At 43.8% G+C, this 23776-nt stretch overlaps 1 long non-coding RNA gene across 2 annotated transcripts; it reads right to left on the bottom strand.

Annotated features, from left to right (window-relative positions):
- Positions 1-12302: 12302 nt before the first annotated feature.
- Positions 12303-15681, bottom strand: LOC136631962 (uncharacterized). Of its 2 annotated transcripts, XR_010793106.1 has the most exons (3): positions 15577-15591; positions 15063-15476; positions 12303-12612 (listed from the first exon to the last, which is right to left on the bottom strand). It is a non-coding gene; the product is annotated as an uncharacterized lncRNA (long non-coding RNA). The 2 variants fall into 2 exon arrangements; XR_010793105.1 differs by having other exon boundaries at positions 15063-15681.
- Positions 15682-23776: the final 8095 nt, after the last annotated feature.

Genomic DNA, 23776 nt, shown 5'->3' with positions numbered 1-23776 from the left:
ATGCAGGATCATTAGTTTTTTCAGTGCGAAGTGTGGATCCAAGTGGGCTTTCCTTTGAGCTTGACTGCAGTTGGGGTGGTGAACAACATCTGGTAGGGACATTCAAACAGGGTTTCTCTCTTAAACTTTTCCACATAGACCCTGTCACCTGGTTTTAGATTGTGACACTCATCTGTAGGACCTGGGGAAAAGCAGAGACTGCAGAATGCATTACTAACAATTCCTTGGAGAGGCCTATGACAAAATTAACAAGAAAATCATTCCCCAAATTCAGCTACTGTGGCATGTATCCTCCTGGGAAAAAGAAAAACTAATGAAAGACACTCAATTCAAAAGTTACCCATTTTCTCTATTGCCTTTTGTATCTACTTTCCCACTACTCCATGGATGGTAGGGTGTGTGAAAAGCCTGAAATACACCCAAAACAGACATGATGTGTTGCATTATTCCACCTGTGAAGGTACCTTTGTTTGACTCAATCACTTCTGGTACCCCATATCTGCAGATTACCTCATTCATGAATTTCTGTGTGGTTATCTGCTCATTTACCTTAGTATCAGGGTGGGCCTCCAACCTGAAAAAGACTCGAGCAACAACAAGCACATGTTCATACTCCCCAACAGGTGTGAGCTGAATGTGGTCAAATTGGCAATCTCTGAAATGGGTAGAGTGGTCAAGGCAAGTGTTATATGGCCACCTTACTTCTGTCCGGACTCGCATATGGCAAAGATCATGCTAACTGGACAAATGATGCAGCAGCTACAGAGAACCCAGGTGTCACCCATTCTTGTTCAGTGTCGCCGTCATCGCTGCTTTTGATTCTGGGTACCAGCTGGGCCATCATGGGGAACAGGGACCTCTGTAGGCAAGTTCTGTTGATTGTTCGCCATACGCCGTCCTGTGCTGTCGCTCCCGTATTTTAGCCCATCTGCTTTCTTTCCTCGTTGACTTGTAACTGTAAAGTCCTTGACATATCAAAGTCCAAAGTCTTATCAAAGTCCAAAGTCTTATCAAAGTCCAAAGTCTTATCACTGACTCATGCTGTCAGTATCTATTCTTCTTTCTTCCACGGCTTGAGGGCCGCTGCTTTTGCTGTGTTGTCGGCGAGGGTGTCATCTCTCGCTTCTCCGTTGTAGAAATCGGTGTGGATTCTCCATTGCCAGGTAGTAGTAGTAGGGTTTCCATGAGACTCTGCACCGCTGCACCATTCTTAATTGGCTGTCCTACTGAGATAACAAGCTGTCTGGCCTTCCATATTGGGCCATAATCATGAGCTATGCCAAATGCATTCCAGGAGTCAGTGTAAAAAGTTGCCGACTTACCTTCTACCACTCCACACGCCTCAGTGAGGGCCTCCGGTTCCGCTTCTTGCCCTGAGACATGCGGAGGCAGAGCTTCTGCGTTTAGGACATCTTGTTGTGTCACCTCTGCATATCTGGTTCGGAATCATCAATCCTCACCCTGATACCATCTACAAAAGAAAACTCAAAATATGCATCATTAACAGTGTGTACATCACTACAATAATGCTATTTAAAAAATAGCTGATCCGCCATACTCAAATCACCTATGCCTCCCCTCCCCCCAGGAATACCTGATTAAAAGAAGAGTAGCCGGATCCAAGGTATTACAACATTGGGAAGCTCAGAGCAATATTGGGGGAGGCATGGAAAGAGCACATTGTAGTCGGATCTAATAGGCCAGAGATAAGTGCTTGGGTTGCACTTGCATGAGTATGTTCTGGGTGTCATTTGGGGTGTGGACCACTAGGGGGTAGTCCAATACCAACTTAGAAGATTTGTCAACCATTGCCTGTACTGCTGCCACCGCAAAAGCAGATGAGGGAGCTCCTCAAGTCACTGGATCCACCCTCATGGCTGTGGTTGTCCTCCGTGCTTTTGTATCAATACTGTCATATGGCCGGCAGTATGAAACAAGGTCCAGAAAGGTGCGGAATTTGGCAACGGGTGTATGTACAGGTATGGCCTGCAGAACTTGGTTAGTCTTTGGAGGCCTCCAGGCCTTACAGCCTTCTGCAAGAGAAATTAACAGTGAAATTGTGGCCGGTTGGCAGTTTTTTCCAAAGCATCAGCACACAGCACCTAACATGTGTGGCTGACCCTAAAATTTAGAATTCGGACAGAAGACACGGACAGTGGTGGCCCGTACGGGGACTGTGATCGACAGGTTCCATAGAATTCGGACAGAAGACACGGACATATGCGACCTTGGACTTGGTGGGCCCAAAATATCATCAGAACACGGTGAGATAAATTAATTATCTATACCTGTGTGGCTAAGTTCAGGCTCGCCTATGTGCCGTGCCAGGCCGAGTGATTTGGACCCGATCGACAGGTACTTCTTTAGGTCTCGATCACATGATAAGAACCTGTCATAAGATATAAAGGAATGTTTACATGCCTGTCGTTTTGAGAGTACTGGTCGGTTGGCAAGGTCAGTGAATTGCTTTAAGGGAGAGGAAGTCCCCGCAGGGGCCCCCTGCTCGGGTCAGGTTTGGAGTCAAAAACCTTAGAGTCAGGGGGGCCTGCCGGGGTAGTTTGACTAGGTGGTCCTGCTCTGGTCAGGTTTGGAGTCTAAAGCCTTAGAGTCAGGAAACGGTCAAACGTCTGGACAGGCAACGCTGCTCCGTTAGAGTCTGGTAAGAGACCTAGGAGGGGGGCCTGCCAGACAGTATCCCGAGGGGCAGTTTAGACTAAGCCAGCCGTACTGGTGCTCCGTCTATTTGTCTGTTTGTCTGTGGTATGAGAATACCACACATGTCTTGCCCAAATTGCAAAAAAGGATTGTTATTGACGAAAAGTACCCTCGGATGGGTCAGAATAATTCCTACCCTGCCCACCGCTGTGGTTACGGTCCACTGTTTGAGGATGGTGGTCCACAAATATTTGTTTATGGTTTAAATGTCCACGAGTAGATCCCTCCGTCTGAGGGTAGATTGATAAACTGTGTAGCGACAGAAATGCTAGAGACTCTAGGGCGGGGCATATTATGTCCGGCGTCTGAGGAGACTTTTATAATCATGTTGTTATATAGGAATAGTTTGTTTGTCTGTCATATAGAAGTAGTATCAGTCCTGCTCAACTTTGCCCGTAATTGTTTAGAGAAAAAAAAAAAAAAAAGCTGCAAACTTCATTTAAAAAGAAAAACTAATGAAAGACACTCAATTCAAAAGTTACCCATTTTCTCTATTGCCTTTTGTATCTACTTTCCCACTACTCCGTGGATGGTAGGGTGTGTGAAAAGCCTGAAATACACCCAAAACAGACATGATGTGTTGCATTATTCCACCTGTGAAGGTACCTTTGTTTGACTCAATCACTTCTGGTACCCCATATCTGCAGATTACCTCATTCATGAATTTCTGTGTGGTTATCTGCTCATTTACCTTAGTATCAGGGTGGGCCTCCAACCTGAAAAAGACTCGAGCAACAACAAGCACATGTTCATACTCCCCAACAGGTGTGAGCTGAATGTGGTCAAATTGGCAATCTCTGAAATGGGTAGAGTGGTCAAGGCAAGTGTTATATGGCCACCTTACTTCTGTCCGGACTCGCATATGGCAAAGATCATGCTAACTGGACAAATGATGCAGCAGCTACAGAGAACCCAGGTGTCACCCATTCTTGTTCAGTGTCGCCGTCATCGCTGCTTTTGATTCTGGGTACCAGCTGGGCCATCATGGGGAACAGGGACCTCTGTAGGCAAGTTCTGTTGATTGTTCGCCATACGCCGTCCTGTGCTGTCGCTCCCGTATTTTAGCCCATCTGCTTTCTTTCCTCGTTGACTTGTAACTGTAAAGTCCTTGACATATCAAAGTCCAAAGTCTTATCAAAGTCCAAAGTCTTATCAAAGTCCAAAGTCTTATCACTGACTCATGCTGTCAGTATCTATTCTTCTTTCTTCCACGGCTTGAGGGCCGCTGCTTTTGCTGTGTTGTCGGCGAGGGTGTCATCTCTCGCTTCTCCGTTGTAGAAATCGGTGTGGATTCTCCATTGCCAGGTAGTAGTAGTAGGGTTTCCATGAGACTCTGCACCGCTGCACCATTCTTAATTGGCTGTCCTACTGAGATAACAAGCTGTCTGGCCTTCCATATTGGGCCATAATCATGAGCTATGCCAAATGCATTCCAGGAGTCAGTGTAAAAAGTTGCCGACTTACCTTCTACCACTCCACACGCCTCAGTGAGGGCCTCCAGTTCCGCTTCTTGCCCTGAGACATGCGGAGGCAGAGCTTCTGCGTTTAGGACATCTTGTTGTGTCACCTCTGCATATCTGGTTCGGAATCATCAATCCTCACCCTGATACCATCTACAAAAGAAAACTCAAAATATGCATCATTAACAGTGTGTACATCACTACAATAATGCTATTTAAAAAATAGCTGATCCGCCATACTCAAATCACCTATGCCTCCCCTCCCCCCAGGAATACCTGATTAAAAGAAGAGTAGCCGGATCCAAGGTATTACAACATTGGGAAGCTCAGAGCAATATTGGGGGAGGCATGGAAAGAGCACATTGTAGTCGGATCTAATAGGCCAGAGATAAGTGCTTGGGTTGCACTTGCATGAGTATGTTCTGGGTGTCATTTGGGGTGTGGACCACTAGGGGGTAGTCCAATACCAACTTAGAAGATTTGTCAACCATTGCCTGTACTGCTGCCACCGCAAAAGCAGATGAGGGAGCTCCTCAAGTCACTGGATCCACCCTCATGGCTGTGGTTGTCCTCCGTGCTTTTGTATCAATACTGTCATATGGCCGGCAGTATGAAACAAGGTCCAGAAAGGTGCGGAATTTGGCAACGGGTGTATGTACAGGTATGGCCTGCAGAACTTGGTTAGTCTTTGGAGGCCTCCAGGCCTTACAGCCTTCTGCAAGAGAAATTAACAGTGAAATTGTGGCCGGCTGGCAGTTTTTTCCAAAGCATCAGCACACAGCACCTAACATGTGTGGCTGACCCTTCACCCTTTTTTTTTTTTTATCTAGGGGGATACTGCTTGACCCAGGGGTGTGTATCTGGGTCTCGTATATATTATCATGGTCGATACATTCAATTTCCCTATGCCTGTCTTGTAGGTGTCCCATAATTTGTCAGGAACCGTGGAAAGCTGAGTTTGGGACAGGAGAAAAAACAAAACTTTTCCTTCTGGCTATCTATGATTCTTACCCCCTCCTTGGATAAGAGACGTGTTCTTGCATCATCTAGCTCCACCCCTCTGAGTGTGGCTAATCACTTACTTCCTTATTCCCTCATTCAATGTTTGGCAGTCCTTGGGTACACATCACAACCCAATAAAGATAAAGTCTTATGCATCACACAATTTACATTTTACAAATTACGGGTCAATCTGCCCCGTTCCTCCTGTGGATACCTGGCCTTATCGTTACCTGCTTGTTTCCTATTCCTTGGCTTCTCTACCGTCTCTCTTACTCCCTGTAGTTTATTTATTTATTTTATATTGTCTGTGAATATACGTTACTTGTGCTGGGACTACAGGGCAAGTAACTTCCTCTTTTTAGAATCTCTCCCTCCCGTGACAGCCTAGCGAGAGGAGAATGTGGCTACTTTACAACAGTTTTTGTCAGACTTCCGGCGACCGGGCAGATGCAGTCTTAGATGCCGGGCATCTCCATCTGATTGGTAATGTACTGCAATTCTCTCTATTCACTAAGCTGGTGTCTTTGTATATTAATACAGACGCCATTGCAGCCCACCTTCACTTCCTCTTTTTTGACACTTAGAGAAATTCTAACGTCTAATGCATAAATCACATATATTATGTTGTAACTTCTGTCACAGCGGTGACCACCTAACATTGTATGTGGTTACAATTGAATTGGGGGCTAAGCTATGGGTTAAGAGCCCCCTCAGGATGTGAGTGGCATATAACTTTTTACATTTGTATGACGGGCGTATGACAAAGATTAGATTCCATAACAAGACATACTAGTAGTTTCAACATCCAATATTAGTTAAATAACTAACAAATGTTACAGCACAAGAATTGCTCCGCTTCTATTAAGAGTTCTGTGGTGGAAGTCCAGTATTCCTATATTATGGATCGGTGGGCTTTGGCAGTAGACAGTTGTCAATTTAACATTCTGTTATATATACTTCTGTCTTGCTACAAATATAGTTCATGACAGTTGTGCAATAAGTACTTCCTATATATGAAATATCTGTTTTATAAACTCTGCTGACAAAGATGGAATTTAGCAATTTAGCCCGTAACCAACATGTATAAATATATTTGACTGTCCAGCTGCATGCACTAATACGGAACTAGGAATCAGACATGGACAACCGCAGAAATTTCCCCAGCGACTTTACTGGAAACGTATGCAAATAACATGGGAGGTTTGTGCAATTTATAGTTCATGATGTAACATCCAATCATATCAAAGGAACCCCACGTGGCTCCAAGACAACCCACTCATTTCATCCACCACCTGATGGCCAATCACAGATGACCGGAGGATGGAAGAATTGCAAGATGCTTATCCAATAATTAAACAATACGTTGTATGCATGTAATCTTTGACCTGCCCAGATGGGCGGATTTGTTAAACTCTTAAAATAGGCTACACGCCGATCATTAAAGTTAGAATTGAGGAAGCTATGCATGCTGAACTTCGTGTCAGTGTGGGAACTTCTTATGCGCATTATCAATTCAGAATTAATATGGAGGGCTGTAAACATTCCAAATTGAGTAAGCCGTGATTCCGCAAAGGAATTCTACGACACTGGGATCGTACCACCGTATAGGATGTAACATTCCACAGTAATAGCACCCTCTCCACACACATACTGAGATCGTACCACCGTATGGGATGTAACATTCCATAGTAATAGCACCCTCCCCACACACACGCTGAGATCGTACCACCGTATGGGATGTAACATTCCATAGCAATAGCACCCTCCCCACACACATACTGAGATCATACCACTGTATGGTATGTAACATTCCATAGTAATAGCACCCTCCACACACACATACTGAGATCGTACCACCGTATGGGATGTAACATTCCATAGTAATAGCTCCCTCCTCACACACATACTGAGATCATACCACTGTATGGGATGTAACATTCCATAGTAATAGCACCCTCCCCACACACATACTGAGATCATACCACCCTATGGGATGTAACATTCCATAGTAATAGCACCCTCCCCCCACACACATACTAAGATCATACCACCGTATGGGATGTAACATTCCATATTAATAGCCCCCTCCCCCCACACAAACTGAGATCGTACCACCGTATGGGATGTAACATTTCATAGTAATAGCACCCTCCCCACACACATACTGAGATCATACCACCGTATGGGATGTAACATTCCATAGTAATAGCACCCTCCCCCCACACACATACCAAGATCATACCACCGTATGGGATGTAACATTCCATAGTAATAGCACCCTCCTCACACACATACTGAGATCATACCACCCTATGGGATGTAACATTCCATTGTAATAGCACCCTCCCCACACACATGCTGAAATTACACCTCCGTATGGGATGTAACATAGTAATAGCACCATCCCCACACACATACTGAGATCGTACCACCATATGGGATGTAACATTCCATAGTAATAGCACCCTCCCCACACACATACTGAGATCGTACCACCCTATAGGATGTAACATTCTATAGTAATAGCACCCTCCCCACACACATACTGAGATCGTACCACCGTATGGGATGTAACATTCCATAGTAATAGCACCCTCCCCACACACATACTGAAATTACACCTCCGTATGGGATGTAACATAGTAATAGCACCATCACCACACACATACTGAGATCGTACCACCATATGGGATGTAACATTCCATAGTAATAGCACCCTCCACACACATACTGAGATCATACCACCGTATGGGATGTAACATTCCATAGTAATAGCACCATCCCCACACACATACTGAAATTACACCTCCGTATGGGATGTAACATAGTAATAGCACCATCCCCACACACATACTGAGATCGTACCACCATATGGGATGTAACATTCCATAGTAATAGCACCCTCCCCACACACATACTGAGATCGTACCACCATATGGGATGTAACATTCCATAGTAATAGCACCCTCCACACACATACTGAGATCATACCACCGTATGGGATGTAACATTCCATAGTAATAGCACCATCCCCACACACATACTGAAATTACACCTCCGTATGGGATGTAACATAGTAATAGCACCATCCCCACACACATACTGAGATCGTACCACCATATGGGATGTAACATTCCATAGTAATAGCACCCTCCCCACACACATACTGAGATCATACCACCATATGGGATGTAACATTCCATAGTAATAGCACCATCCCCACACACATACTGAGATCGTACCACCATATGGGATGTAACATTCCATAGTAATAGCACCCTCCCCCCACACAAACCGAGATCGTACCACCGTATGGGATGTAACATTCCATAGTAATAGCACCATCCCCACACACATACTGAGATCATACCACTGTATGGGATGTAACATTCCATAGTAATAGCACCCTCCCCACACACATACTAAGATCGTACCACCGTATAGGATGTAACATTCCATAGTAATAGCACCTTCCCCACACACATACTGAGATTGTACCACCATATGGGATGTAACATTCCATAGTAATAGCACCCTCCCCCCACACAAACTGAGATCGTACCACCGTATGGGATGTAACATTCCATAGTAATAGCACCCTCCCCACACACATACTGAGATCGTACCACCGTATGGGATGTAACATTTCATAGTAATAGCACCCTCCCCACACACATACTGAGATCATACCACCGTATGGGATGTAACATTCCATTGTAATAGCACCCTCCTCACACACATACTGAGATCATACCACCCTATAGGATGTAACATTCTATAGTAATAGCACCCTCCCCACACACATACTGAAATTATACCTCCGTATGGGATGTAACATAGTAACAGCACCATCCCCACACACATACTGAGATCGTACCACCATATGGGATGTAACATTCCATAGTAATAGCACCCTCCCCACACACATACTGAGATCGTACCACCGTATGGGATGTAACATTCCATAGTAATAGCACCCTCCCCACACACATAGTGAGAACGTACCACCGTATAGGATGTAACATTCTATAGTAATAGCACCCTCCCCAAACACATACTGAGATCATACCACCGTATAGGATGTAACATTCCATAGTAATAGCCCCCTCCCCACACACATACTGAGATCGTACCACCCTATAGGATGTAACATTCTATAGTAATAGCACCCTCCCCAAACACATACTGAGATCGTACCACCATATGGGATGTAACATTCCATAGTAATAGCCCCCTCCCCACACACATACTGAGATCGTACCACCCTATAGGATGTAACATTCTATAGTAATAGCCCCCTCCCCAAACACATACTGGGATCGTACCACCGTATAGGATGTAACATTCCACAGTAATAGCACCCTCTCCACACACATACTGAGATCGTACCACCGTATGGGATGTAACATTCCATAGCAATAGCACCCTCCCCACACACATACTGAGATCATACCACTGTATGGTATGTAACATTCCATAGTAATAGCACCCTCCCCACACACATACTGAGATCGTACCACCCTATGGGATGTAACATTCCATAGTAATAGCACCCTCCCCACACACATACTAAGATCATACCACCCTATGGGATGTAACATTCCATAGTAATAGCACCCTCCCCCCACACACATACTAAGATCATACCACCGTATGGGATGTAACATTCCATTGTAATAGCACCCTCCCCACACACATACTGAGATCATACCACCGTATGGGATGTAACATTCCATAGTCATAGCACCCTCCTCACACACATACTGAGATCATACCACCGTATGGGATGTAACATTCCATTGTAATAGCACCCTCCCCACACACATACTGAAATTACACCTCCGTATGGGATGCAACATAGTAATAGCACCCTCCCCACACACATACTGAGATCGTACCACCGTATAGGATGTAACATTCCATAGTAATAGCACCCTCCCCACACACATACTAAGATCATACCACCCTATGGGATGTAACATTCCATAGTAACAGCACCCTGCCCACACACATACTGAGATCGTACCACCGTATAGGATGTAACATTCCATAGTAATAGCACCGTCCCCACACACATACTGAGATCGTACCACCCTATAGGATGTAACATTCTATAGTAATAGCATCCTCCCCAAACACATACTGAGATCGTACCACCGTATAGGATGTAACATTCCATAGTATTAGCACCCTCCCCACACACATACTGAGATCATACCACCCTATGGGATGTAACATTCCACAGTAATAGCACCCTCTCCACACACATACTGAGATCGTACCCCCGTATGGGATGTAACATTCCATAGTAATAGCACCCTCTCCACACACATACTGAGATCATACCACCGTATGGGATGTAACATTCCATAGTAATAGCACCCTCCCCACACATATACTGAGATCATACCTCCCTATGGGATGTAACATTCCATAGTAATAGCACCCTCCCCACACACATACTGAGATCGTACCACCGTATGGGATGTAACATTCCATAGTAATAGCAGTCCTGCTCTGTATTCCCCACAGTGTGAGTGTCCTGCTCTGTATCCCCCACAGTGGGAGTGTCCTGCTCTGTATCCCCCACAGTGGGAGTGTCCTGCTCTGTATCCCCCACAGTGGGAGTGTCCTGCTCTGTATCTTCCACAGTGGGAGTGTCCTGCTCTGTATCCTGCACCATGGGAGTGTCCTGCTCTGTATCCCCCACAGTGGGAGTGTCCTGCTCTGTATCCCCCACAGTGGGAGTGTCCTGCTCTGTATCCCCCACAGTGGGAGTGTCCTGCTCTGTATCCCCCACAGTGTGAGTGTCCTGCTCTGTATCCCCCACTGTGGGAGTGTCCTGCTCTGTATCCCCCACAGTGGGAGTGTCCTGCTCTGTATCCTGCACCATGGGAGTGTCCTGCTCTGTATCCCCCACAGTGGGAGTGTCCTGCTCTGTATCCCCCACAGTGTTACATCTCTTTTACCAGCTCATGAGTATCTTCGTTTCTTGCACAGAACAAAAAACTTGAGTCTGAAGTCTGACTCCTCCCAAACATATGACTGATCACATGCTCATGGCATCTTCAAATGTCTTTCAGATTCTCCATCAGCCCTTCTAAACATGTGTCTGGTCACCTGACCAATGCATTTCCTGCACTAATTATCTGATTACCTCCTTTGACTGCAGGCTTATCTGCACCCCCACCCTGCTTCCCCCCAGTTACGCCCTGATTCACCAAGAATGGTATTCGGACATTCTGATGGAACCCCCAAGAAAACTGTAGACCTTAAAGAGGTTTTCCAGATAGAATACTATTGATGACTTATCCTCGGAATAAGAAAAAAGCAAATACTTGGCAGCATACATTGGTCCAAGGTAATTAATGAATAAGGCTTTATTCTCCCGTAACAAAAAAATGGGAGAATAAAGCCTTGGGATAGGTCATCAATAGTTGATCAGCTGGGGTCCATCGCTTGGAACCTTGACCCATGAGCTGAGAGGGCGCATACTGTCAGTGCCGAAAATACACAGGTTGGAGCAGAGGCACCAGAAGTCTCCATGCCAACCTGTCTGTAGTGGCCAGCACTTGCAACTGCAGGCTTGGCTCTCATGGAATTCAATGAGAGCCATGCCTGCAGTTACAAGCACTGGCCACTACACTGAGGTTGGCACAGAGACTTCCGTTTGACCTCTGTGTATTTGTAGCGATGATCGGTCGTGGTCTCAAGCAATGGACCACAGATCAACTATTGATGACCTAACCCACGAATAAGTCTTCAATAGTATTCTCCCCGGAAAAGCCATTTAATAGGGTTTTTTTGTAGACATAATAGTGTAGTCGATTTACGCTATTCTGTTCAAAAATACATGGAAAAGAATGGAAACCACTTCAAAAAGAAAAGCCTTTTGCCTCCATTTGACTAATTAAAGTCTGTGATTCCTTCTAGCATTACATGTAAATGCTGTTTTTGAGGATTCAGATGGAACCCTGGGGTTGAAAGCCGGACATACAGTAAATCAGTGTGAACCCATAACGTCTAGTTGTCTATGTAAATACAGCCTTAAATGAGGCGTATTCTGACCCTGCCTAGTGCAGCACCATCTATAAGAGTCCTGGATAGAGAACACAACGCAAAAGATGAATGCAAATCTTTTATTGTCCGTAGACAGAAATACAGAATGCCACCACATAAAGCGATACTAGAAGCAGGTTACAAATATGGCCGCCTTAGTGGAATGCAGGGTTCTGGCCTTTTTATTATTAAGGATAATCTTCAGGAAGGATGCGTCCGCTCTTTTCATCGCTCAGAAGCATGCAGCCTGGTACAGATCCATCCTTTTATACATTGCAGGTTGCGCATTTGGGATAGATGAAGCCAATTGGTACAGTTAAGCTGGCATGTGGTGCGGCAGTTTGCTGTATCTTGTTCTTGGGTTATTACTATCAATCTGCAAAATTAAAAAGAGTTAGTGGGAACTAAATGAAATAAAGAATGGAAGCATATACAGTAATTACAGTAGGATTTGAGAGCAGTCAGAGAAGGATCTACTGGGAACCATGTGGAGTGACAGTGGCTCAGTGACTAAAATATTGTGACTCAGTGGTAGTGACTTACTGGTTACATTGCTTATGTTGGTGCTATATAAATAAAGATTATTATTATGTAGTGACTCACTGTTACATAGAGGCTCAATGAGTAAGATATGATGGTATTGATAATATTGTTGTTCAGTGAGTAAGATGTAGAGGCTCAGTTGTAGCTTTCAAGAAATGTAATGGCTTAGAGAGTAAATTGTAGTTAGGTTCAGTAATTATATAGTGGCTCAGTGATGATGCAGTGGCCCAGAGGCACTACATAATATTTAATGTGCTTATGTTTTTGTGTGTGTATGTCTTTAAATATTAATAACAATAAGGATTTGGAGATTTGGAGAAACAGAGGTTAATGTAAATCTGCCTGACAACTGCTCTGTTTCCCTATGGACTGTCAGCTGCCCTGTTTCCCATTGGCCATTTGCTGGATGGCAGCAGTTGTGGGGGACAGTTGGGTGATTATGGGAAGAGGCCCATGATTGGGTGAAAGAGAGGGAAAGTTCTGCACAGGTTGACCAATGAAAAGTCAGTTAGGAGAAACCAGTTAGGCTGCCTGTCCATGGGCGATGGTTCATTGCGTTACCCACGGCAATAATCCGGCCGCAGGTAACACAGTGAACGCTTTCCATAGAGTTGCCATGGAAAGTGCAGCCGCAGTGTAAACGGGCGGAGAATCATAGCGATTCTCCGCTCGCGGGATCTAGATCGCGGCATGCCTATCTGTCAGATAGGTTCACCAAAGAGAACTGACAGTGGTCCCCCCTCCTCCCCCGTGTCGGAATATCGCTGGCGATATTCCGCAATGTCTGTAGGCAGGGGGCCTTAGTCCGAGGAGAAGGAGAGGAAAGAGAAGAAGAGATTGTTGTGAGAAAAAAAAGGTGTAGTTTAACAACATCAAGGATTAAAAGAGGAAAGATAAAGAAAGGCAGCACACAGAAGAATTAGAGAACTAAAGGAATATATATATATATGCGAAAATAGAAATATAAAAATATAAATGGGATTCTATGTATAAAGATAGAAAAAAGAGGTTTATTAAGAAAAGAAAGACAGAGAAAGTCGGTATTTGATTGATTAAAAGAAAGAGAAAGAGGGCTCCAATCTTCAAAATCCAGAAGGGAAATATTTTATCTGTTAACTGCAAAAAGAAAATGGAAATTAAGAATAAACCTCAGTTATACCACTTTAGCTGTTAGCCCGACTGCTGGAGCTTCCTTCTCACACAAGACCGCCTGCACTGAGCACTACACCGCCCTCCACAGGCGCGGGTCTACAACCCTCAACATCCCCCTTTCCCTTACAAAAACTTTGATCGTAGCAGACTCAGGCCTTGCCATGGATTGGCATCAAGGCAAACTATAACATCATCCATACTTGGCTACGGGTAGCGGTCATTATTTACATCAACTGACGGTCGCTGCTGTTTTGGGGAAATTAACCGGGACTTAAGCCACCGTGAATGAGAGTCTGTCCCTCAGACTACCCCTTGCATCGTCACTAGCAAAACAATCGCCAACTCAATCACTCCCACTTCTGGCTGCAGTTATATCGATACTTGATGGTTTTATGTAACGGTTCAGTGAATAATATATATTGACTCTGCTTATGTAGTACTAAATGAATAAGATAAAGTAGTTCAGTGATTTTATGGTGGGTGGTTAAGATATAGTGACTCAATGGTTATGTAGAAGCTTGGAGATTATGTAGTGGTTCAGTGAATAAAATTCGGTCTTTCAGTGGTTACATTTTGGCTCAATAAGTAAGATACAGTAGTCCAATGATTTGATACTGGCTCAGTGGTTAATTATGTTTCCTTGCATCACTCGGAACATGGATCTGAATCTGACCAGAAAGAACATCCACGGACAGCCCATGGCACAAAATATGGACATGGGAAATCCCACAGTATTTCTGCTTTTCATTTTTGCAGGTTTCAGAAAAGATACTTGTTTTTGGATTTCTGTGATCGCCCCAAGGCCAGTTTTGTTTTTTGTTTTTAAAAAAAGCAACTTTGCAAATAGTCTCCATTCTAAATCTGCTGTGATGTGCATACAGCTACTATGCAAATGTATGCGGGGAATTCACTACATACTGGGGATCTTACACCGGCCTTTAGCAACAGTGCGCTGGAGTAAGGTGCGCCAAACTTATAGAGAGGCGCATGCATCTTAATACATTTGCTGAATCTTACATTCTCATGGTCACACACTGAGTATTTGTTATATTTGTGTCTGTTTCAGAATAAAATACTCCAGGGAGGAACAGGCATCCTCACCGCATGGCTGATCATCAGTTGGCTACTCACCCTCGGCCGGTGCAACTGTCAGGTCATCACTAGGCTCGGGGTCTTCTTCGTTACCCTCTGAAAGACAGTGGGGTGATTATGAGAGGAGGACCGTGATTGGGTTAAAAAGAGGGAAAGTTCTGGACAGGTTGACAGTTGAAAAGTCAGTTAGGAAAAATCAGTAAGTCGGAGGAGAAGGAGAGGAAAGAGAGAAGAAGAAGATAGTGCTGTGAGAAGGAAAAGGTGTAGTTTAAGAACATCAAGGATTATGAGAGGAAAGATATAGAAAGGCAGCACACAGAAGAATTAGAGAACTAAAGGAATATATATATACTAGTTTACCCGTCGCGCGTTGCTGCGAAGACAGACAGACATACATACATTCGTTTTTATATATCTAGATAACAATCAATCACAGCGCAGCTTTCATGTTACCTCAGCGGTATGATATTTGTCAACTAATCGCAGCGCAGCTTTCATGTTACCTCAGTGGTATAATATATGTCAACCAATCGCAGCGCAGCTTTCATGTTACCTCAGTGGTATAATATATGTCAACCAATCACAGCGCAGCTTACATGTTACCTCAGCTTTATAATTAGAGATGAGCGAGCGTACTCGGATAAGCACTACTCGCTCGAGTAATTTGCTTTATCCGAGTATCGCTGTGCTCGGGGCTAAAGATTCGGGTGCCGGCATGGAGCGGGGAGCTGCAGGGGAGAGCGGGGAGGAACGGAGGTAAGATCTTTCTCTCCTTCTCTCCCGCCCGCTCTCCCCTGCTCCCCGCTGCGACTCACCTGTCAGCCGCAGCGGCACCCGAATCTTTAGCCCCGAGCACAGCGATACTCGGATAAAGCCAATTACTCGAGCAAGTAGTGCTTATCCGAGTACGCTCGCTCATCTCTATTTATAATATATAACACCCAATCACAGCGCAGCTTTCATGCTACCTCAGCAGTAAGAGAAAAAACAACCAATCACAGCGCAACTTTTATTCTGCCTCAGCAATATAAAAAATTGCAACCAATCACAGCACAGCTTTCATGTAACCTCAGTAGTATAAGAAGTAGCAACCAATCACAGCACAGCTTTCATGTTGCCTCAGCAGTATAATATATAGCAACCAATCACAGCACAGCTTTCATTTTACCTCAGCATTCTCAATATCCAGCAATTGTCTTGCAAAATGTTCGGCGGATGCATCATTTTGTAGTTGAACACGGTTGCTCGTAATGCCTTTTGCTTTTATGCTTGGGATGGAAATCAAACGATCTTTGTCTAGAGGGCATAACTGTCGACAATGCTCGCACGCGCGGCACCTATCGTAGGATAGATGTACTATGCCAGTCATCTTCCCAGGAGTGTACTCAACAACTTCCCAAAGTTTCATGGCGATTGGATGAATGGTATAGTAATGCATAAAGGACAGACAGACAGACATACATTCATTTTTATATATCTAGATGACATCAGGAAGTAAGAGAATTAGATTCCGTACGTAAAATTTGGACGCTAAGTCTTTTGCGCTTAGAATTGAATAATCGAGTTGGGACCCATAAGCTTTTCCTATTTATGACATAATCAATACTCGCGCCAAATTACATCGGGAAGTGAGAGAATTAGATTCCGTACGTAAAATTTGGACACTAATTCTTTGGTGCATAAAATTAAATAATCGAGTTGGGACCCTTTAGCTTTTCCTATTTATGACATAATCAATGCTCGTGCCAAATTTCAAGTTTCTATGACATTGGGAAGTGAGAGAATTAGATTCCGTATGAAAAATTTGGACACTAATTCTTTGGTGCTTAGAATTGAATAATCAAGTTGTAACCCATTAACTTTGCCCATTTATGACAGAATCAATGCTCGTGCCAAATTTCATGTTTCTACGACATCGGGAAGTGAGAGAATTAGTGGCAATGATGGAAAGCGAACGATCTACGTGGGGGGGCGTAACTGTCGATGACGCTCGCACGCGCACCATTCATCATAGGATCGATGTACTATGCCTATAACCTTCCCAGAAGTGTACTCAACAACTTCTCAAAGTTTCATGGCGATCGGATGAATGGCGTAGTAGCGCATAAAGGACAAACAGAAAGGCAAACATACATTCATTTTTATATATATAGATATACACACACACAAAAAGAAATATAAAAAGATTATATAAAGAAAGAAAGATAGAAAATGCAGATTTGTTAAGAAAAGAAAGACAGAGAAATTTGATATTGGATTGTCCGAAAGAAAACAAAAAGGGCTCCAATCATCAAAATGGAAATTAAGAATAAACCTCAGTTACACCATTTTAGCTGTTAACCCCACTGCTGGAGCTTCCTTCTCACACAAGACCGCCTGCACTGAGCACTACACCGCCCACCACGGGCGCGGGTCTACAACCCTCAACATCCCCGTTTCCCTTACAAAAACTTTGATCGTAGCAGACTCAGGCCTTGCCATGGATTGGCATCAAGACAAACTATAACATCATCCATACTTGGCTACGGGTAGCGGTCATTATTTACATCAACTGACGGTCGCTGCTGTTTTGGGGAAATTAACGGGGACCTTAACCACCATGAATGAGTTTGTCCCTCAGACTACCGCTTGCATCGTCACTCGCAAAACAATCGCCAACTCAATCTCTCCCATTTCTGGCTGCAATTATATAGATACTTGAGGGTTTTATGTAACGGTTCAGTGAATAATATATAGTGACTCTGCTTATGTAGTACTAAATGAATAAGATAAAGTAGTTCAGTGATTTTATAGTGGGTGGTTAAGATATAGTGACTCAGTGGTTATGTAGAAGCTTGGAGATTATGTAGTGGTTCAGTGAATAAAATTCAATCTTTCAGTGGTTACATTTTGGCTCATTAAGTAAGATACCGTAGTCCAATGATTTGATACTGGCTCAGTGGTTAATTCTGTTTCCTTGCATCACTCGGAACATGGATCTGAATCTGACCAGAAAGAACATCCACGGACAGCCCATGGCACAAAATATGGACATGGGAAATCCCACAGCATTTCTGCTTTTCATTTTTGCAGGTTTCACAAAAGATACTTGTTTTTGGATTTCTGTGATCGCCCCAAGGCCAGTTCTGTTTTTTGTTTTTAATAAAAGCAACTTTGCAAATAGTCTCCATTCTAAATCTGCTGTGATGTGCATACAGCTACTATGCAAATGTATGCGGGGAATTCACTACATACTGGGGATCTTACACCGGCCTTTAGCAACAGTGCTCTGGAGTAAGGTGTGTCAAACTTATAGAGAGGCGCATGCATCTTAATACATTTGCTGAATCTTACATTCTCATGGTCACACACTGAGTATTTGTTATATTTGTGCCTGTTTCAGAATAAAATACTCCAGGGAGGAACAGGCATCCTCACCGCATGGCTGATCATCAGTTGGCTACTCACCCCCGGTCAGGTCATTTCTAAGCGCATCAATTTCCTCGGCGGTCACCATGAGTACCCCTGAAAGACAGTGGGGTGATTATGAGAGGAGGCCCGTGATTGGGTGAAAAAGAGGGAAAGTTCTGGACAGGTTGACAGTTGAAAAGTCAGTTAGGAAAAATCAGTTAGTCGGAGGAGAAGGAGAGGAAAGAGAGAAGAAGGAGAGAAGAAGATAGTGCTGTGAGAAGGAAAAGATGTAGTTTAAGAACATCAAGGATTATGAGAGGAAAGATATAGAAAGGCAGCACACAGAAGAATTAGAGAACTAAAGGAATATATGTATACTAGATGACCCGTCGCGCATTGCTGCGAAGACAGACATACATACATAAATTCGTTATAAATATATCTAGATAACAATCAATCACAGCGCAGCTTTTATTTTACCTCAGTGGTATAATAAATGTCAACCAATCGCAGCGTAGCTTACATGTTACCTCAGCTTTATAATATATAACACCCAATCACAGTGCAGCTTTCATGTTACCTCAGCAGTATAATATATAACAACTAGAGATGAGCGAGCACCAAAATGTTCGGGTGCTCGTTACTCAAGTCGAACGTCCCGCGATGCTCGATGGTTCGTTTTGAGTAACAAACCCCATTGAAGTCAATGGGCGACTCAAGGATTTTTGTATGGGACCTATGCTCCGCCAAGGTTTTCATTTGTGAAAATCTGGGAAATTCAAGAAAGTGATGAGAACGACACAGAAACGGATATGGCAGGCGAGGGGCTACATGTTGGGCTGCATCTCAAGTTCCCAGGTTCCACTGTTAAGCCGCAATAGTGGCAAGAGTGAGACCCCCCCCCAACAATTTTTACTTCTGAAAAACCCTCATTAGCATGGCATACCTTAGCTAAGCACCACACTACCTCCAACAAAGCATAATCACTGCCTGCATGACACTCCGCTGCCACTTCTCCTGTGTAACATGCTGCCCAAACGCCCATTTCAGTAATAGTAGCAGTCAAGACAGGCCCCATATATACAGCGTATATATGTATACTCTTTCCCTCTGGCAGGATGACGGCGATCATGTAACGAACACAGCAGAGCCAGGAAACAATTATGCGCAAGCCTGCTGTAACGCTTAGCTGGGTAATAATGAGCGACTACTACCCCCAGCAGACACGCAGTAAACTGTACACGGTCACAGGCTTGGCTGGGTAATAATGAGCGACTACTACCCCCAGCACACACGCAGCAAACTGAAGACGGTCACAGGCACACCAAATGTAGTATTTGTTTCCAATTTTTGGGAAAAAGCCCACTGCCTATATAGGCTGTATATGGATTTCCCTGTTGGAGGATAACTGTGGTTATTGAAAGCACAGTGCAGCCAGAAAAACTATGCGCAAGGCTGCAGGAACACCTAGCTGGGTAATAGTGAGCGACTACTACCCCCAGCAGACACGCAGTAAACTGAACACGGTCACAGGCAGCCCAAAGATTTTTTTTTCCCAATTTTTTTGAAAAAGCCCACTGCCTTTATAGCCAGTATATTTTAGCTGTTAGCCCGACTGCTGGAGCTTCCTTCTCACACAAGACCGCCTGCACTGAGCACTACACCGCCCTCCACAGGCGCGGGTCTACAACCCTCAACATCCCCCTTTCCCTTACAAAAACTTTGATCGTAGCAGACTCAGGCCTTGCCATGGATTGGCGTCACGACAAACTATAACATCATCCATACTTGGCTACGGGTAGCGATCATTATTTACATCAACTGACGGTCGCTGCTGTTTTGGAAAAATTAAGAGGGACCTTAACAATTGGGAGTCTGTGCCTCAGACTACCGCTTGCATCGTCACTCGCAAAACAATCGCCAACTCAATCACTCCCACTTCTGGCTGCAATTATATAGATACTTGAGGGTTTTATGTAACGGTTCAGTGAATAATATATATTGACTCTACTTATGTAGTACTAAATGGATAAGATAAAGTAGTTCAGTGATTTTATGGTGGTTGGTTAAGATATAGTGACTCAGTGGTTATGTAGAAGCTTGGAGATTATGTAGTGGTTCAGTGAATAAAATTCAGTCTTTCAGTGGTTACATTTTGGCTCAATAAGTAAGATACCGTAGTCCAATGATTTGATACTGGCTCAGTGGTTAATTCTGTTTCCTTGCATCACTCGGAACATGGATCTGAAGCTGACCAGAAACAACATCCACGGACAGCCCATGGCACAAAATATGGACAAGGGAAATCTCACAGCATTTCTGCTTTTCATTTTTGCAGGTTTCACAAAAGACACTTGTTTTTGGATTTCTGTGATCGCCCCAAGGCCAGTTTTGTTTTCTGTTTTTTTTAAAAAAGCAACTTTGCAAATAGTCTCCATTCTTAATCTGCTGTGATGTGCATACAGCTACTATGCAAATGTATGCGGGGAATTCACTACATACTGGGGATCTTACACCGGCCTTTAGCAACAGTGCGCTGGAGTAAGGTGCGCCAAACTTATAGAGAGGCGCATGCATCTTAATACATTTGCTGAATCTTACATTCTCATGGTCACACACTGAGTATTTGTTATATTTGTGCCTGTTTCAGAATAAAATACTGCAGGAAGTAACAGGCATCATCACCGCATGGCTGATCATCAGTTGGCTACTCACCCCCGGTCTCTGAATTGAAAAGCTCAGCAATAGACTGGGAGGTCAGATCGGGATTATCTGAAAGACAGTGGGGTGATTATGAGAGAAGGCCCGTGATTGGGTGAAAAAGAGGGAAAGTTCTGGACAGGTTGACAGTTGAAAAGTCAGTTAGAAAAAATCAGTTAGTCTGAGGAGAAGGAGAGGAAAGAGTGAAGAAGATAGTGCTGTGAGAGTGAAAAGATGTAGTTTAAGAACATCAAGGATTATGAGAGGAAAGATATAGAAAGGCAGCACACAGAAGAATTAGAGAACTAAAGGAATATATATATATATATACTAGTTTACCCATCGCGCGTTGCTGCGAAGACAGACAGACATACATACAGGCGTTTTTATATATCTAGATAACAACCAATCACAGCGCAGCTTTCATGTTACCTCAGTGGTATAATATATGTAAACCAATTGCAGCGCAGCTTACATGTTACCTGAGCAGTATAATATATAACAACCAATCACAGTGCAACTTTTAATTTACCTCAGCATTCTGAATATCCTGCAATTGTCTTGCGAAACGTTCGGCGGATGCATCATTTTGTAGTTGAACACGCATCCTGTTGCTCGTAATGCCGTTTGCTTTCGTGCTTGAGATGGAAATCAAATGATCTTTGTCTGGAGGGCATAACTGTCGACGATGCTCGCATGCGCGCCACCTATCGTAGGATAGATGTACTATGCCAGTAATCTTCCCAGGAGTGTACTGAACAACTTCCCAAAGTCTCATGGCAATTGGATGAATGGTGTAGTAATGCATAAAGGACAGACAGACATACATACATTCGTTTTTATATATATAGAGATGACATCAGGAAGTAAGAGAATTAGATTCCATATGTAAAATTTGGACGCTTATTCTTTGGCGCTTAGAATTGAATAATCGAGTTGGGACCCATTAGCTTTTCCTATTTATGACATAATCAATGCTCGTGCCAAATTTCAAATTTCTATGACATTGGGAAGTGAGAGAATTAGATTCTGTACGTAAAATTTGGACGCTAATTTTTTTTGCGCTTTGAATTGAATAATCGATTTGGGACCCATTAACTTTTCCTATTTATGACATAATCAATGCTTGTGCCAAATTTCCAGTTTCTATGACATTGGTACCTGAGAGAATTAGTGGCAATGATGGAAATCGAACGATCTACGTGGGGGGGGCGTAACTGTCGACGACGCTCGCACGCGCGCCATTTATCATAGGATCGATGTACTATGCCTATAATCTTCCCAGGAGTGTACTCAAGAACTTCCCAAAGTTTAATGGCGATTGGATGAATGGTGTAGTAGCGCATAAAGGACAAACAGACAGGCAAACAGACATACATTCATTTTTTATATATATACTAGCTTACCTGTCGCGCGTTGCTGCGAAGACAGACAGACATACATTCGTTTTTATATATCTAGATAACAACCAATCACAGCGCAGCTTTTTTAGGTTACCTCGGTGGTATAATATATAACAACCAATCACAGCGCAGCTTTGATGTTACCTCAGCTTTATAATATAAAACCCCCAATCACAGCGCAGCTTATATGTTACCTCAGCAGTATAAAATATAACAACCAATCACAGTGCAGCTTTCATGTTACCTCAGCGGTATAATATATAACAACTAGAGATGAGCGAACACGTTCGGCCCCGCCCCTTTTTCGCCCGAACACCGAACTTTGCGAACACTTCAGTGTTCGGGCGAAAAAGTTCGGGGGCCGCCGTGGCAGCGCGGGGGGGTGCGGCGGGGAGTGGGGGGGAGAGGGAGAGAGAGAGGGCTCCCCCCTGTTCCCCGCTACTGCCGCCCGCGCCGCCGCGCATCTCCCCGCCCCCCGGCGGCACCCGGACACTTACGCGCGAACACTGCAGTGTTCGGCAAAGCCGGTGTCCGGGTGCGGATGTGTCCGTAACGGACACGTTCGCTCATCACTAATAACAACCAATCACTGCACATCTTTCATGTTACGTCAGCAGTAAGACAAATAACAACCAATCACAGCACAACTTTTATTCTGCCTCAGCAATATAAAAAATAGCAACGAATCACAGTGCAGCATTGATTTTACCTCAGCGGTATAATATAAAGCAACCAATCACAGCACCGCTTTTATTTTACCTCAGCATTCTCAATATCCAGGAATTGTCTTGCGAAACGTTTGGCGGATGCATCATTTTGTAGTTGAACACGCTTGCTCGTAATGCCTTTTGCTTTCGTGCTTGAGATGGAAATCAAACAATCTTTGTCTGGGGGGCATAACTGTCGACGACGCTCGCACGCACGCCACCTATCGTAGGATAGATGTACTATGCCAGTAATCTTCCCAGGAGTGTACTCAATAACTTCCCATTAACTTTTCCTATTTATAACATAATCAATGTTCGTGCCAAATTTCACGTTTCTATGACACTCGAAAGTAAGAAAGTTACATTCTGTATGTAAAATTTGGACGCTAATTCTTTTACGCATAGAATTGAATAATCGAGTTGGGATCCATTAACTTTTCCTATTTATAACATAATCAATGCTCGTGCCAAATTTCAAGTTTGGATTAAATTGGGAAGTGAGAGAATTCGATTCCGTACGTAAAATTTGGATGCTAATTCTTTTGTGCTTAGA

This window comes from Eleutherodactylus coqui, chromosome 6 (genome assembly GCF_035609145.1).
Source record: "Eleutherodactylus coqui strain aEleCoq1 chromosome 6, aEleCoq1.hap1, whole genome shotgun sequence".
In the NCBI taxonomy this organism is placed as follows: Eukaryota; Metazoa; Chordata; class Amphibia; order Anura; family Eleutherodactylidae; genus Eleutherodactylus; species Eleutherodactylus coqui.
The sequence above is the reverse complement of the archived record's forward strand: the minus strand, read 5'-3'. Positions and strand labels throughout refer to the sequence as shown.